This window comes from Atractosteus spatula, chromosome 5, assembly GCF_055471065.1.
Source record: "Atractosteus spatula isolate fAtrSpa1 chromosome 5, fAtrSpa1.hap1, whole genome shotgun sequence".
Taxonomy (NCBI): Eukaryota; Metazoa; Chordata; class Actinopteri; order Semionotiformes; family Lepisosteidae; genus Atractosteus; species Atractosteus spatula.
The window spans coordinates 43,216,650-43,231,456 of NC_142710.1; the positions used below are offsets into that span (position 1 = coordinate 43,216,650).

The following is a 14,807-nucleotide window of genomic DNA, read 5'->3' on the forward strand; positions in this document are numbered from 1 at the left end:
CTTCCAAAATACCTCAACTTCTCACTCTACTTCTCCCAGAAGCTTAGAGCCTTACTATTCAACAACCACCAATATTAACATAGACACCATTTAGAAGTACTGTAAGTAAACCCTCTAATTACACCAATGCGAGAATGTGCATTCCAAACTATTTCTCAAAAATACAATAAGTGACTAGCTTACACCAGGTGAAACTACAGTACTGAAGTGTTTGAGGCTCTCGTTGGCGGCTGCTAGTGGCGCCAATTGGTTACTGCTATCTTTCCATGGCACTCCCTGACAGACTGCGCTGGTGTGGCCACTGTCGTTACATGTCTTAAACTGGTTGATGGGCTGAGATGCTAGAGTTCTTCCAAAAACAGTGAATCTCATGAACTTTCAAGCAGCTGCCAATAAAACCAACGTTTGGTAGCAGACAACAAACATCCCTTAAATATTAATGTTTAATTAAATTGAATTAATTAACTGACAATCTTCAATTGAGTGCCACAAACTTGTTGCCTCTGAATGCAACGATATCATAAACACTCTTGTCAGAAAAGACCAGCTGTAAGATTTAAATGGAGGGACAGTCAAACCACAACAGGCTTGTACAGTAGGACTGGCAGACAGATCCATCCATCCAATTTCTACCTGCTTCATCCAGTTCAGGGTCACGAGGGAGTTGGATCCCGGCAAGCAATGGAGACAAAGTAGAGCACATCCTGGACAGGAAGCTAGTCAATCACAGGGTAGACAGACACAAACACACACACTCACTCACTCCAGTGCCGGTTTTCCCAGAAGCCAGTTAACCTACAGTACCAGCTCGTCTTTGGACTGTGGAAGGAAAGCCAAGCACCCAGAGAAAACCCACACAAAACATACAAACTCCACACAGACAGCACCCCAGGGCTGAAATTCATCCCAGGACCCTAGTGCTGCAAGGTAGCAATGCGCTAACTCCTGCACTCCAATGCTGCTACGTCAGCAGAACTCCTCTAAATAAAATTAGTAATGACTGAATTGATTTGACCCAGGTAGCTTGGTGGGAATTAAATTAGGATTGTGAAAGATAAGAACTTAATGAAAGGAGCCGCATCATCTGGAGAAGACCGGAGTTCTGTCAAAAGCCACATCAGAAGAGACTTATCATGATCACGGCATTTAATTGAGCAGCCGCAAGCATATTCTCTCCGCGCCCAGCCTAGAGTGACACTGATCTGTCTGCTAGAGGGCTTTATCGCACTTGCTGGGAAATTACCACCCGCCTGCGGGATTCCAAATTCATCAGCATCGGACTTCCAAATTTTAATTCGTGTCCTTAGTGTTTGGTAATGATGCTGCGTGATTTGTCCATCCACCAGCAGAAAAGGGAATCGCTTCTGTGTTAAATTAGAGCGGCACCTCACCCAAGCGCAGAATACGAACCCTGAAACGGTTCCCCTCACCGTGCAGATGTAGAGGACTCCCCAGTATCGTCCCACTTCGGCCTTCGGCTGTAGTGCCGCACACATTTGTTTTATTGAAATCATGAGGATCTTGTTGGTGGCTGAGGTGCACGTTTTCAGGGCTGTGCGTCAGTAAACGAAGCTGTTACAGAAAGCCGCCTTGTAAAGTCTGTGCTGAACCTGCCCACTAGAGGACGCTAAGGGACACTATGGACCAGAACCACAGTGACTACAGCTCAGGTTCCACACGTTGGGTTGCGTCTAAGCCTCTTCCTGATCATCAACACAGAAACAGAAAAGCACAGGAGGATCCATAAAGGCAGTTTTTAAATTTCACTAGCTCCCTCTCAACAGTTATGATCTTAATGGGAGCTGTGTAAATTATTTTTGACATTATTAAGTTATAGCATAGAAAACCTATTTACTGTATATGTGTAGCTCAATATAACGATTTGTACATCAAAACAGCCCAATGAATTATGACACTCATTTCTGACTGACTTTTGATGTTCTTTATTTCATCTCGATACTGAATATTTTAGGGCATTCTGTGAAAATGGGCAATGTAAACTAAGACGTGTTATTACTATAAGTTTTATTCCTACTTTTCATTCTTAAGTCATGCCTGCCTAAGTAGTAATAAAAGAAACTCTCAGATGATAAACTGAATTATTTATTCTTATAATAATTTTGAGCATGCACAAAATACTCATAACTATTAGTTTAGAATGACCTGCTTATTCTCCATTTCAAAACACATTCCTGCACAACTCAGTTAATACGGCGTTTGAAAAGACAGTGTAGCAATCTCAGGTTTGTGCAGAAAAAAGAACCAGACCAGACTCTAGTTTGACACGCAAGCACCTTTTATTAAACCTCCATCAACCTGCTATGCACAACAGAGACAAACTTGATCTCAGGGCTGTCACAAACACCAGGGAGGTAAACGGGACACGTACGCAGATTCAGGCTAGTTACACATTGAAGAACAACAGACAATAACACAGGTAAACACTAAACTGCTGTTTACACAAATGTGATTGGGATTATTTACATTACTCATTGCTCTCACGCACCATCCCCTGGCTATAACTCCCAGCCTGCCCTGTGGCACATGCACTACCTGGGTGAGCCTCCTCCTCATCACCTGACGAGGGTGCTACACTGCCCCGACCTGCGGCATCCAGTGTCCTACCGATGTCGAACAAACCCCGCAGGCTATACTCGCACTCCGCAAGCTGCTGGGGAACCCTGCGTGACCGCCCACTGCGATGTGGTGATAGCTGGTGACCCACCACCGCTGGGCAGTTCTGGCCCTGGGCACCTCTGCCCTAGCCTGATAGGGTGCCACGCAGTCCCAGTGCAGGACCACCACCCTCCCCCACTTTCACAACCAGACCCAGTAGGAGACCTCACCCACCAGCCCAGGACCTGGCTGGGCCCCTCCCACAACAGCACCATCTTAGGGCTGAGGTCTTTGCTGCAGCATGGGCTATAGACCCAGACCAGGTCCCCAGGCCTGTAGGCAGGCCCCCTGCAGTGCAGGTCGTAGTACTGCTTCTACCAGACTCCCGCCTGTGTCGGGTGGGTCCGGGCAAAGCTGTGTACCTGACGCATTTGCTGCCGGTGGTCCTACTCATAGTCTGGTCTGGTCGGTGGTACCGGCTCGTCCCCGGGTGGAGAACCGAAGGCCAGGTCCACCGGGGTACACTGTCTGGAGGTTCGGCAGGGCCTGGTCGAAGCTCGCGGCAGGGACGATCGGGTCGTCCAGGTAGACAACGCACTGGCTCCTCGGGATCGACGCCAGCATCCACTCCATCAGCCGCTCGAAGGTCGCCGGGGCGTTGCACAGACCGCACGGCATGACAGTGAACTGCCAGAGGCCTCGGCCGATGGAAAAGGCCGTCTTCGGGCGAGCGTCGGGAGCAAGCGGTACCTGTGAGCAGCCGCAGCGGAGGTCAAGGGAGCTAAACCAGGTCGACCCGTTGACGTAGTCCAGGGCGTCTATCCTTGGCAGGGGATAGGAGTCCTTCCGGGTGACTCCATTCAGCTATTGGTAATTGACACAGAACCTCCACGAGCCCCCCTTCTTCTGGACCAACATGACCGGGGCAGACCACGGGCTTGCGGAGGGCTCGATCACCCCTGCTGTGGCCACCACCCTGATCTTCTCCTTGGCCGCACTGCGCTTGGTGTGAGCCATGAGTTCTGGCGGGATGCAGATGGGCCAAGCGGTGCACGGCCAGATAGGTGTGGGGCACTTCGGCTCAGCAAAAACCCTATGGCATTTCTATCGGGGGCTCTGTCACCAGGACGTGGAGCAGAAGAGTCCCCCCGAGCGCTCCTGGGCCCCTCTCCAGCAATATCAAATGAGGAAGGAGCTGCACAGCAACTATGGCGCAACTTTGAGTCCCAGATTTTCGCCAGGGTGTGCCAGAGCCTGGGGATCAACAAGAGGCGGACCACCCCGCAGCATCCTCAGAGGGATGGGTTAGTGGAGCACTTTAACCAACTGCTCTCCACCCAACTGGTCACCCTGGTCTCCCAGCACCAGCAGGACTGTGACCACCACCTCCCCCTCCCCATGCACAACCTGGGCGCGCCTCCGCCTCGTCACCCGAGGAGGAGGTGTTATATATGTTATGTATTTTTTAAAGAATTTTCGTGTGCATTTTTTCTAAAATTATTCCTCATATAGCATTGAAACGGTACAAATTTAAAAAAAATGTTCAATGTTTCAGACTTTGAAGGAATGTGCGAGTTTGGGACAGAAGGATTACGGTTATGTATCAGTTGAAAATGGCCCAAAGCATTCTCAGAGATCTGCAACCAGAGAGTCCATTTCAGGGGGTCAGCCAGACAGCCAGTGGGAGTCAGAGGGAACTTTTCATCCCAAGCAGCGCCTGAAATTCGCCATCTCACAGGGGCGTCAAGTCATGCTCGATACTGCAGTCAGCAGGATTGTTTACAGGAAGTACACACTTCAATTGTAATAGGATTAAACCACATCCTTATTCAGAGTAATGTCTTTAAAAGCCGTCTTCCATCCAGAAATGGCTGCAAACCCTTGGATTCCATATTTCACTACGCACCCTGATTTATTACATTACAGCACAGGCATTTTGACTAGAGACTCCCCCGCTCCAAATGATATTGCTACTTTCTGGAACCACGATATACACCGCCACTTATGACGGAGCGAGGGGCTGCGTGTGAGAGACACCGATCTCACACACAGCATCGCTCACGCTTTAGACCGGAGGGAGTAACTCACGCGCAGCGCCTCTCTCTCTCCCGGGCCCGGGCGCGCAGATCTCGCGAGAGGCGGTTGCCTTGGCTGCAGCGCTGGGTGACGCTGGCGGGTGAGGGCTGCGCGGCGGCGGTTGCACCCGGGTCCTTTCGGGCAGCGGGGGGTCGGCAGTGCGCGGGGGCTCCAGCGCGAGTGCGAGGTGAGTACGGAGCCTCTTCTTAGCCCGCTTAACTACGACGAAACGAACCAGGGAGCTGGGGGAGGCTCTGTTTTGGCTAGACTTACGAATGTCATGCTAGGACGAACATCAGCACAGTGGGATAAACTGTGGGACAAGTGCACGGGAGACAGATTGAGAATGACATTAGCGCCTGATGCCCGTGCCACTGGCGGCTGAAGATGCTGTGTGAGCGAGTGAGCACTACGCAGTAGGTATCGGCGAGTTAAAGCTACCAACGATTGCCCGCTTCCATCTGTGGGTAACCCACATGCAGCGCCAGTCCCGATAGGCGACTATCTAGTTTAGCTTGGCTTAAAAGATTAAGCCAAACATTGGAATAATAGATGTCAAATGTGTCATTAAGGGATTTTTTCATACAGGTTATTTTATAAATTAAATAATATGCGTCATTTCGAGACTTAATGCGTGCTCTTAGGACGCAGGACCTATTAGTTTTATTTCTATGTGTTTACCCAGAGAATGTGTGTTTCGTTGCAGTTAGGAATAGGGATTTTTTAATTGCATGGACAGTTGTCGGCCTGTGAGTATCCTGGGTCTTGCTGGGGGTTTATGGCGTAGTCCTTTGCTGTAGTTGATGAAACTGCGCACCGCACGGCTGTCCTGCGTCTCCGGGACCCGTGCCCCGCAGCGCGCTGCGTGTTTCGCCGTGACACGACTGTATTCTCCGTAGGAGTCCCGATAAGGGGTGATCGGGGGTGCTGACCAGCAGTGACGCCGCTGAACGGACAGTGGCTCGACTCCTCCTGTGTTTGTAATACAGTAGCTGGGATGTAAACACTCGTTTGTGCTGATGTGCTGACGTCAGCGGTCCACCCCTTCACTTCATAAATTAAACTTTGTCTTCGGACAAACTAAACAGCCATAAATGTGCGTTCATCCTGAGGGAAATCGATAAAGGTTCCTGATACACGGTTATTCCTGGTAATGAGCAAGAACTGCCTTTTGCTGTGTTTCGGCCTGACACTGCTCCTGAGTGTAAGGATAATACTGGCCCAGTACTGTACTTGAGCTGCTGACGTATTTAAGAACTGTTCTGCTCTGCCAGTACTCTATAAAGCTAACTCCCTTGAACGTATTATTGCAATGCTTTTCTTTTACAACACGCAGGATTGGATTTCGTCTTTTACAGTTTTCAAAACTTTCCGAACTGATAAAACAGCCACATCTGAAAGTAAATACGTTACTGACTTTCTAGCTTTGTGGATCCGCTTTCTCTGCCCTCATATAAAAAACATATGATTGGGCAAAATAAAGTCAGTCTCGTTATCAGCTTTGTAATCTTTGTTAGAACAGATCTCCCAGTGCCCGCTTGCCTGTGGCTGCGGGCTGGAGCATCAGAAACGACGAGTCAGGAACGTGCGGTGTCACGAGGTTTGCTATGTGTGGGACTAACGGCGGTGCCTCGTAGGCTGCAGGAGAGGGACGGGTCGTTTTACCTTTTTAATTCAATAAACTGCGACCTGCTTTGTTGGCTGTTGTACTACATAAACAAGCGAAACAATTCCCGAGTAGTTTCCAAAATAATTCCTTTGTTTTGTGTACTGTGTTTTTTTTAATCGAGTTCGTGCGGTTTAATGCTGATTTGAGTCAGCCATGAGTTATACATTCTGTAGTTAACCGTTGTACGATATGCTGCGGCACCTTGCTGTTTAATTGTTTTAAAATATTTCTGGTGTGTGCCTTTTATTGTGTGGCGATTGTGTATAATTTGTTTCGCTGATATGGAGCTCAAAAGTATTGCATTTAAAATGAGAGTAGGACTAGGATGTCATAATGAAGGCTTCATAATTGCCTCTGCATATACAGCTTTTCATTTTAAGGATCCCAAAGTGCTTTACATATAGAAAGGGACCCTAATTATTCCCCAGCTGCAGTGCAGCCCCACCTGGGTGACACACAGCAGCCCCACTGCACAGCAGATCAGGGAGAGAGAGACTGGGGAGTGGGAGCCTGCTTTACCAGCTGAATTAAGGGGCCTCTTTAGAGAGGCTGGATTGTATAACTCCAGGGTGGATTATAGCCAGCACACTGAGATTAACACCCCACCTCTTATGAACAAAGTGCTCTTGTAAACATTCACCATGGCAAAAGTGCTTGATAATTTGTAGGTCATACCATGTTTTTCTCAATATGGTATTTGTTTCTCTTGCGCTAGTGTCCTTTTCCCCTGTGCTGTTTTGCACAGTGCTGTGCTTTAACCAGGGGACATGCCGTAACTGTTGATAACGGTATCTCCTCCTGAACTGGCCTACTGTATCAGTGCGGCAGAGCCACAAAACAGGCCTTGTCTTCATATTCACAGGGATTCCTGCTTGGAGGAGAGCAGGGTGTCAGCAGATGAGATAGAAACCGTGAGCCTGGCAATTTGGAAACCTTCCTCTGGACTTTATTGTTTGGTTTGGTTCTAACATGGATGGAGGGCTGATTGCCCAGGCTGCTCTGTGAAATAGATGTGACTGAGCTTGAGCACACGCCTGTCCTGCTGGACAACTGGGGCCCTTGTGCACTACGCCTGTGCACGAGCGCCTTTCTTCTCTCGTTGTCGACCTGCAGCACGGAGCAGGGTGCTGGGTGCTGGGTGCTGGGTGCTGGGTTCTGGGTGCTGGGCGCAGGGCGCAGGAGGGGGGGCCGACGCCAGGTGAGCAGCCAGATTGTTCTGTACAAGGCTGGGCTGAGTAAATCGCCATGTTGCTAGGCACCTTGGCTCAGGCTGCAGCCTGGCGCTGTCAGACAGAGGCTGGCCAGGAGGGGAGGACAGCGAGGGGCGAGCTCTCTGTGAAGAAAACATCTGTCCGTGGGACGTGACTCCACGAACCCGTTGAGCACTGATTGTGGGGCAAATGTGTTTCCAAAGTTCTCTGTCAATGGTGGTTGGACAATAAGCCCCTGGAATGTGGACAAGATCTCTTGTCTGCAGGTGTGTCAGCTTCAGCGGAGGTTGTCATTCTCATTCCAGATGTTTGCTTGTCTCCTCCCCCCTTCCCACTCAATCCAGGTACATGAAACTATTATTTGACTGTTTAGTCCAGTTAGACGTACCCCAGCTGAGGTCATTCATGATTAAAATGTGAAAAACCCCGGCATGATTCTGTATTGATCATTCAGTTCTTCACAGGAAAAAATGAAAGAAAAGGATTCAGTTACCGAGAGAGGGAAGAAAAATCTGATAGTGTGAAGTCTTTTAGAGTGCCTCGAATTAAATGGTAAGCTTTTATTTAGAAAAGTAGTTTTCACTTCATAATTCGGGCTAATTTGGGATTGTCTTTCACTGACAGGCTGAAGGAACTGAACCCTTTTAGTCTCCAACAGAAGAAAACTATGAGCACACATGTGGAAACTACGTGGAAGTGCATTTAAAACCGAGATTTGGTCGGAATTCTTTACACAAAGGGTTGTGGAAGTATGGAACAAACTAGCCAGCCGTGGTACTGAAGATGATACCATGGCTTATTTTAAGAATGTGTTGATGAGGTTGTCTGATCAATTAGTTACTAATAATCAAACAAGCTCAGTGTAATATTTATGCTGCAGTGTAAGGCTAACTGGCCTGATAGTATTCTCTGAAGAGTGTTTTGCCCTTTGTATCATATCCATGTCCATTTCAAAGAGGCGGAGGGGAAGAATTCTGGGATGTGTGGGAGTGCACACTCTGTTCCTTCCCTTGCTGGCAGGATGTGTTCGAAGCTGCACTCAGAGAAAGCTGGCACATGACTGTCGTATTAATTACCTGCACAGTGATTCGCTCAGATCACAGTGACTCACCGGTCCTGTGCCACATCTCCTTTACCCTTTGAAAGGGCTGTTTATATTCAGATGGACCATATTTTCAATGCCAAGTTATGGCATTCTGTAAACTAACACATGGTCTGCAAATTCCTTTTCAGTGACTGTAAAATGTGTGTAATTCTTGTGGATGTGTTTCAATTTTGACCCATTGTTGTATTCTTTTCTCTGTTTGCGTATTTGCACAGTTTTGTTACATGTTATGTTATTACACTGTTATTGTTATTGTGTTACTGTCTATTGTCTTATTTTCTGTACTATTTATATACTGCACCTGAGTGACTAATGAGCAACACTTTTCACTATAATATGCACCTGTGTAAGTATAATGACAAGTTGAATTAAGAAGCCTTGAGAAGAAACCCCTATTTAAAAAAAGGAGAATGTGTCAACGTGACACCTCCCATTTTGAGTCTATTACCCACCACTGTGAAACAGGTAGATGTTTTGGGTGCCAGAGTTTTGCGCCAGCTGTCACATAAATTGTGAGATGGGTTCAGACAGAGGTGAGATGGCACCTCGGTCAGGCACTCTGTCTCCTGTTGCCCTGGCGCAGGAACTGAACGCTTCTGTGAGACAATGCTAACTCAAATAAACCACACTGCGAGACAGGGCTTCCTGAGATACAAGTCTCGCTGTTCTCTGTTCACACATCAAAGCTGGGGTCAGATTAGTTTTTTTTCATCTTTTCATTTTCGGATTTCCACGGCCCAAACAATCCAATGCTGAGAAAATGCAGATTAGCTGGAGCTGGCTGTGTTAAATGTGATAATGCCTATTATTTGTAATACAAATAAGTTATCAAGAAAAGGGCCCTGAGCTTTTCCGCCTTGAAAGGTGGGAGACAGTGACTGCAGTGTGGCAGAGCCCTGGCAGAACTGCTCTAATCAGACACAGCCCCGGCTGGAGGACTCTGCACTGTGGGGGTACCACAGACCTGCTGTACAGAACCTCACTTCCCTTTGAAACCTTTAATAGACTGTGCAAAGGAAAATGTTTATTCAGGTTATAGGTCAGTATATTTGGGACTATAAAAGTGTCATGATCACTACTCCTCCTCTTAAGGTGCTCCAGCTCTTCCTCGTTCTGTCCCATTCCCCACACCTGTTCCTTATTCCAGCCCCTCTTCAGTTCCACCTTAAAAGCCAGACGCAGACGTCACTCGAGGCTCTTCATTGAATCCCGTTTCGTGAGAGCCCGGGTCCTGCTGCCTCTGGCTCCGTTATGATTTTAACCTTCTGTTCCTGATCCCCTCCCGCCGGTTCTGACCCGGTTCCCATGTTTTAACCCCCGGATGGATCGCCTGGCCATGGAGTTTAGCTTCTGTCTTGGATTACCCGTTTGGACTTCTACATGGATTGTTCGCCCCGGAATCACTCCCCCTGGACACCTGCACCCCTTGGACACGTCCCCTGTCTCCATACCCTCTCCTGCATGACTTTTTTCCCAGTGTTTCCTCACAATTTCGGATCGTGTCGTCTGCATAGGGCCCGGAAAGAACTGTTTCGTGACAAAAAGACTGAGCATGTGAATATTTGGGATATTGTGGTAAAGTACTTTCGGCTGTAACTCTGATGATTTCCTGTGTTTTCCCTTCTGCTCGTGCTGTTCACTGACTTGCCTTGGCCTTGCAGCGTGTACCGCGCTGTTCCTTGCTTTTCCTGGATATCCAGGGCTCGGCAGGGCTCCTCCCATGGTGGATCTCTGGGTTTGTGTGAAAGAGGGGTTACCTAGCTGTTCCATTGCAGGGTTCCATTAATCACTGGCTTGATTACAGGCACCTGTCCTGCCCCACTGGGGAGGAGGGCGTACCTGTGTCCCACCCACCCCCTTCAGTTGTGTTAAGAGTGGGACCAGCCTGTCCTGGGATGGAGAGGTGATGTAAACATCACTGTTATTTTATAAGGGTGAGGAGAGCTGCGGGTGTAGTGGGGGGTTTTAGTATCCTTGGTCTGACCCAGTAATTTACTCAGATAAGGTGGAGCCACTGGCTCTACAAACGTCTCTGCTCCTGCCAGGTTCTCATCCACATCCTTGCGTAATACACCAGTAGTGCTACCTTGCTGTTGGCTGTTCCCATCTGCTCTCAGAAGCTCAGCATGCCCCGGCAGTCCTGGGCTGCTGCTGCAAGTGATGATGTTAGACTAGTAGGTGGCCCTCTTCCTTCTGGACCAGTATTTCCTAACTGATGCCCCAGTGTGGTGACAGGGTACACTGTGCTGTCCTGTGAAGACATTAAACTGCAATCCTGACTACTTGGTCATTAAAGATCACTTGGCACTTTTTGAAAGAGGAGGGTTGTTAACACCAGTGTCAGCCAGGCTAAATTCCACTTTCGGCTTGCACAATCTGGCCTCCCTAAAGCAGTCAGTGAAGCAGTTTCTCACCTGCCCACCTGATCTGTACAGTGGGGCTGCAGTCTGTCACCCAGGTGGGTGCTGGACTTCAGTGTTGGATGAACTGGGTCCCCTCTAACATGTCAAATTGTTTAAAAGTAAAAGCAATATTACTCAAGGAATTGTATTTGACTTGTAAACCTATCTGTTAGATTTGTACTTTACAGCTCTTTTTGGGGCTTTTTTATTGAAGAGAGTTATGAATGAGATCATTATGACAGACTCTCCTGCTGCACTGTACAGACCTGCTTATGACTGCTATCATATAGCCTATAAACATGCCTCCTGCCATATGGAAATCTTCCCCAGTGGTGAGTTTGCATGTGAATGTTGTACTTTTTCATCTACATTTGACACCAGCTGCCTTTTCACTGCACCAGTGCTTCACTGCACCAGATTATGATAACACCACAATCTTCCTTGTTTTTGTCTTGGAGCTGTGCGGCGTTGCTGCTATCCACGTGCTAGATCAAATTTTTACCACAGTCCAGCACAGCAAAATGCAGAAAAGCAGGGTAAACTGATAGGAAAACTGTATCCAAAGCCAGAAAAATATGTTGCAATTGGCAGGAGAAAAAAACTAAACTGACATCCTGGGAGGTGTATTTGAGATAAACACTTATCTAACTTACCTGACCCCTTTTCTGGCAGATTTTGGGGGGGGTCCCTCCAGTGTCTCTGGCTCCCCTGGGGGGTAAGAGTACTCTTTGGTCAAAAAAGTTGAATTTTCTAAATTTGTGCCTAAAGCTGGGAAAAGAGCAAGGGTTTTAAATGTAAAAAGATCCCCTGTAGATATTCTTGCTGTGAGTCCATGTTTGTGAATTAATTTGTATACCTTTATGGTGGCCTAGAGAATTACAAAGACCAAGTAGGAATGTGGTAGACAAGAGACAGAATGACAGATGACAGTATCAACAGCATGTCATGTTCGGAACAGTAATCCCCAGTGCCGAATGACACCCAGTGACATTGCGAATCTCTGTGGATGGTGTAGTAGGAGCAGGATTCTGACGAGCCTGTATGATGGTTGTGTTTTTGCGTTTGTTGTGTCTTAAATATTTAAACACCGGGAAGGTATGACAGTCTCATCCCCTCTGGTGCACAGCAGAGATTTTCAATCATGCAAAAACAGCGTACTGGGTAATCCTGCGCTAAGCAGGTCATGTGCTTTATTAAACATTTCAGTCCCAAATTAAAAGGAAAACTGCATGCAGCTGTTGGCACTCTGAGGCACTAGTCAGAAATGTGGAAAGCTTGTGTGACACTGGGTGCAGAGCACAGTTTCGTCCTTCTTTGACAAAAGTGATTGACCACCTCCTCTTTTCAAACAAATTAAAATGTACATGCTGTTATGCCTCTTCAGAAACATATGCAAAATGTGATATGTCGACATATGCAGACTGCTTAGTTAGGTTTTATAGTAAATGGAGGACAAGCTACTTTGATACTACAGAGATGGCCACTGGGTGGCTTGGTTGCCCAGTGGTTAGTATTGCTGCCTTGCAGCGCTGGAGTCCTGGGTTTAATTTCTGGTGTGCTATCTGCATGGAGTTTGTATGTTTTCCATGTGTTCAAGTGGGTTTCCTCTGGTACTCCTATTTCCTCCTACAGTCCAAAGACATACTAGTAGGTTAATTGGCTTGTGAGAAAATTGGCCCTGGTGTGAGTGTGTAGGTGTTTGTGTCTGCGTGTGCCCTGTGATGGACTGACATCCCATCCGCCAGTTGCTTGCTGGGATTGTCTCTGGCTCTCCTGCGACCCTGAACGGGAAGAAGCGGTTAGAAAATGGATGGATACAGATTGCCGCCTCTTCTGTTGTTCTGGTTGATCGTCTATGACTAAACGCAGTTTGATCCATCTCTGCTTTGTGAGCTATTGTGTAGGCTATTGAATAGTGGATGGATATTTCAGCTCACATTTTCTGAAATCTATGTGCCATTACAATGTGAGTCTTGTTCATTTCCCCATGTGTCTGCAAAGAGAAGGACATATTTTTGAGATCAGTTTGTTTTGTGGTGTGAAAACCAAATATACAGGATGCAAGCAGCACGTGGTTGGAAAAAAGCATAAGATGGGTAACAAAGGAGAGAGGCCAATTGGTCCATCTGGCCCATTTTCCAGGATCTCAATCAGCTGTTTCTTGAAGAAGCCAGAGTATTGGAGTCAACAACATGGTGGCTGGGCAGCATAAACTTGTTCTACAATCCCACGACTCTTTATGTAAAGAACTACCTCCTGTTCTTGGTTTTAAATGCACTTCCATGTAGTTTTCTTTTGTACACCCTGGTTTGTTTTTCACTGTTCATTCTGAATAAGTCTGCGGGTTTGACTTTGTCGATGCCTTTGAGGATTTTGAATACTTGTCTCCTTAAAGTCTTCTGTGTTCAAGACTGTTTTCAGTGTAGGAGATTTCAGTGAGGGATTCCAGAGCAGCAGTATGTTTTCTACAGTATAACATGGTCACCAAAATTGTACACAATATTCTTAATGAGGCCTAACTAGTGCATGATTTACATGATTGATTTAAATTCTACACTTTTGATCATACAGCGTAACATTTTGTTTGTCTGATTGCTTCTCCGCATTGTAAACGATTTGTCAACATAAACACCCAAGTCATTTTCTTATGCAGGACTATGAAAGTGGTCCTAGTTTGTTGTAGGTGATGAGGGTGAGAACCTACTAAGCCAAGAGCCAGTGGCCCTGCAGGGATCAGTCGACTCTGAGACTCTCCAAGACCCAAGATCTGGGGACCTGCTCCCTTCAATCTCAGTCTTTGCTGACTGATGCCTCTGGTGAAGGCACATGTGCTTTTCTTAGAGAAACGTGTTGCTTGAAAGTGACAGGTCTTCTTCAGCACTTATTAACTGTGAAAAAGAGCTGCAAGCCAGCATGCTAAGGCACTTCTAATGTAGCCAACAGCCACACGGATTAAAAAGACATCCTAACTTAATACTGAAGCCTATCATTTATACTGCTCTTCTGTTGATTGGATGGGTAAGAGATGCCCAAGGTTTGATGAGTTGAGATTCCCTTGGACCAGTGTGGTCTGCTGGGTCTCTCTGGTTTGTGGCGTTATCAGTAGGAATGATGAGCTGGGAGCCTAGCGATCCCTAGCCAACCCCAGTGATGCTGAGACAATTAATAATAATCATAGATCTTACTGGTATATAGCATTTTCCTCCCAAAGGATCCCAGAGTTCTTTACTTGTGCCCATTTTACCCATTACACCCCCATGGACACCAGATCAAGAGAAGGAGTGAGCTTCTAGCTTCTTCATCGCTTCTAGCGTATCGAAATGGGTCAGAATCTCAGCAAAGGGACCTGCTCTGGTTTTTGGAACAACGTATTCAGAAAGAAAAGAGATTTAGATTTAGAGAGAAAAGAGATTGATCACCAGTCTTTACCAAGCTGACCTACCCTTCCCTCTCCTCTCCTCTCTGTTTTTCTGACACAGTTTCAAGGCCTATTCTTAGCTCTCAATGATATAATGAGCCTGGCTTTTAATTAAACGGGAGAGAAAAATCCATTAGCTGATAGCGTTGCTATCGCTTTGTTTTGTATTGCTTGAATTATAACAGGGATAAACAACACAATGTTTGAAATTTAACCTGTTTACGGACAATTAAATGCACACAGAATCTAACAGTTAGACCCACAGCACAGTAAACGTAGTGTATGTACATTGTATCACAGCTCACTGCCT

General features: G+C 47.0%; 1 protein-coding gene across 1 annotated transcript in view; it reads left to right on the forward strand.

The window, feature by feature from the left end:
- The first annotated feature begins 4,861 nt into the window (after nucleotides 1–4,861).
- usp54a (ubiquitin specific peptidase 54a) overlaps nucleotides 4,862–14,807 on the forward strand; it is a 105,498-nt gene continuing 95,552 nt past the window's right edge. The window contains exon 1 of the mRNA XM_088915546.1: nucleotides 4,862–4,879. The gene's annotated coding sequence lies outside the window, so the exon portion shown is untranslated. The remainder of the gene's footprint in view (nucleotides 4,880–14,807) is intronic.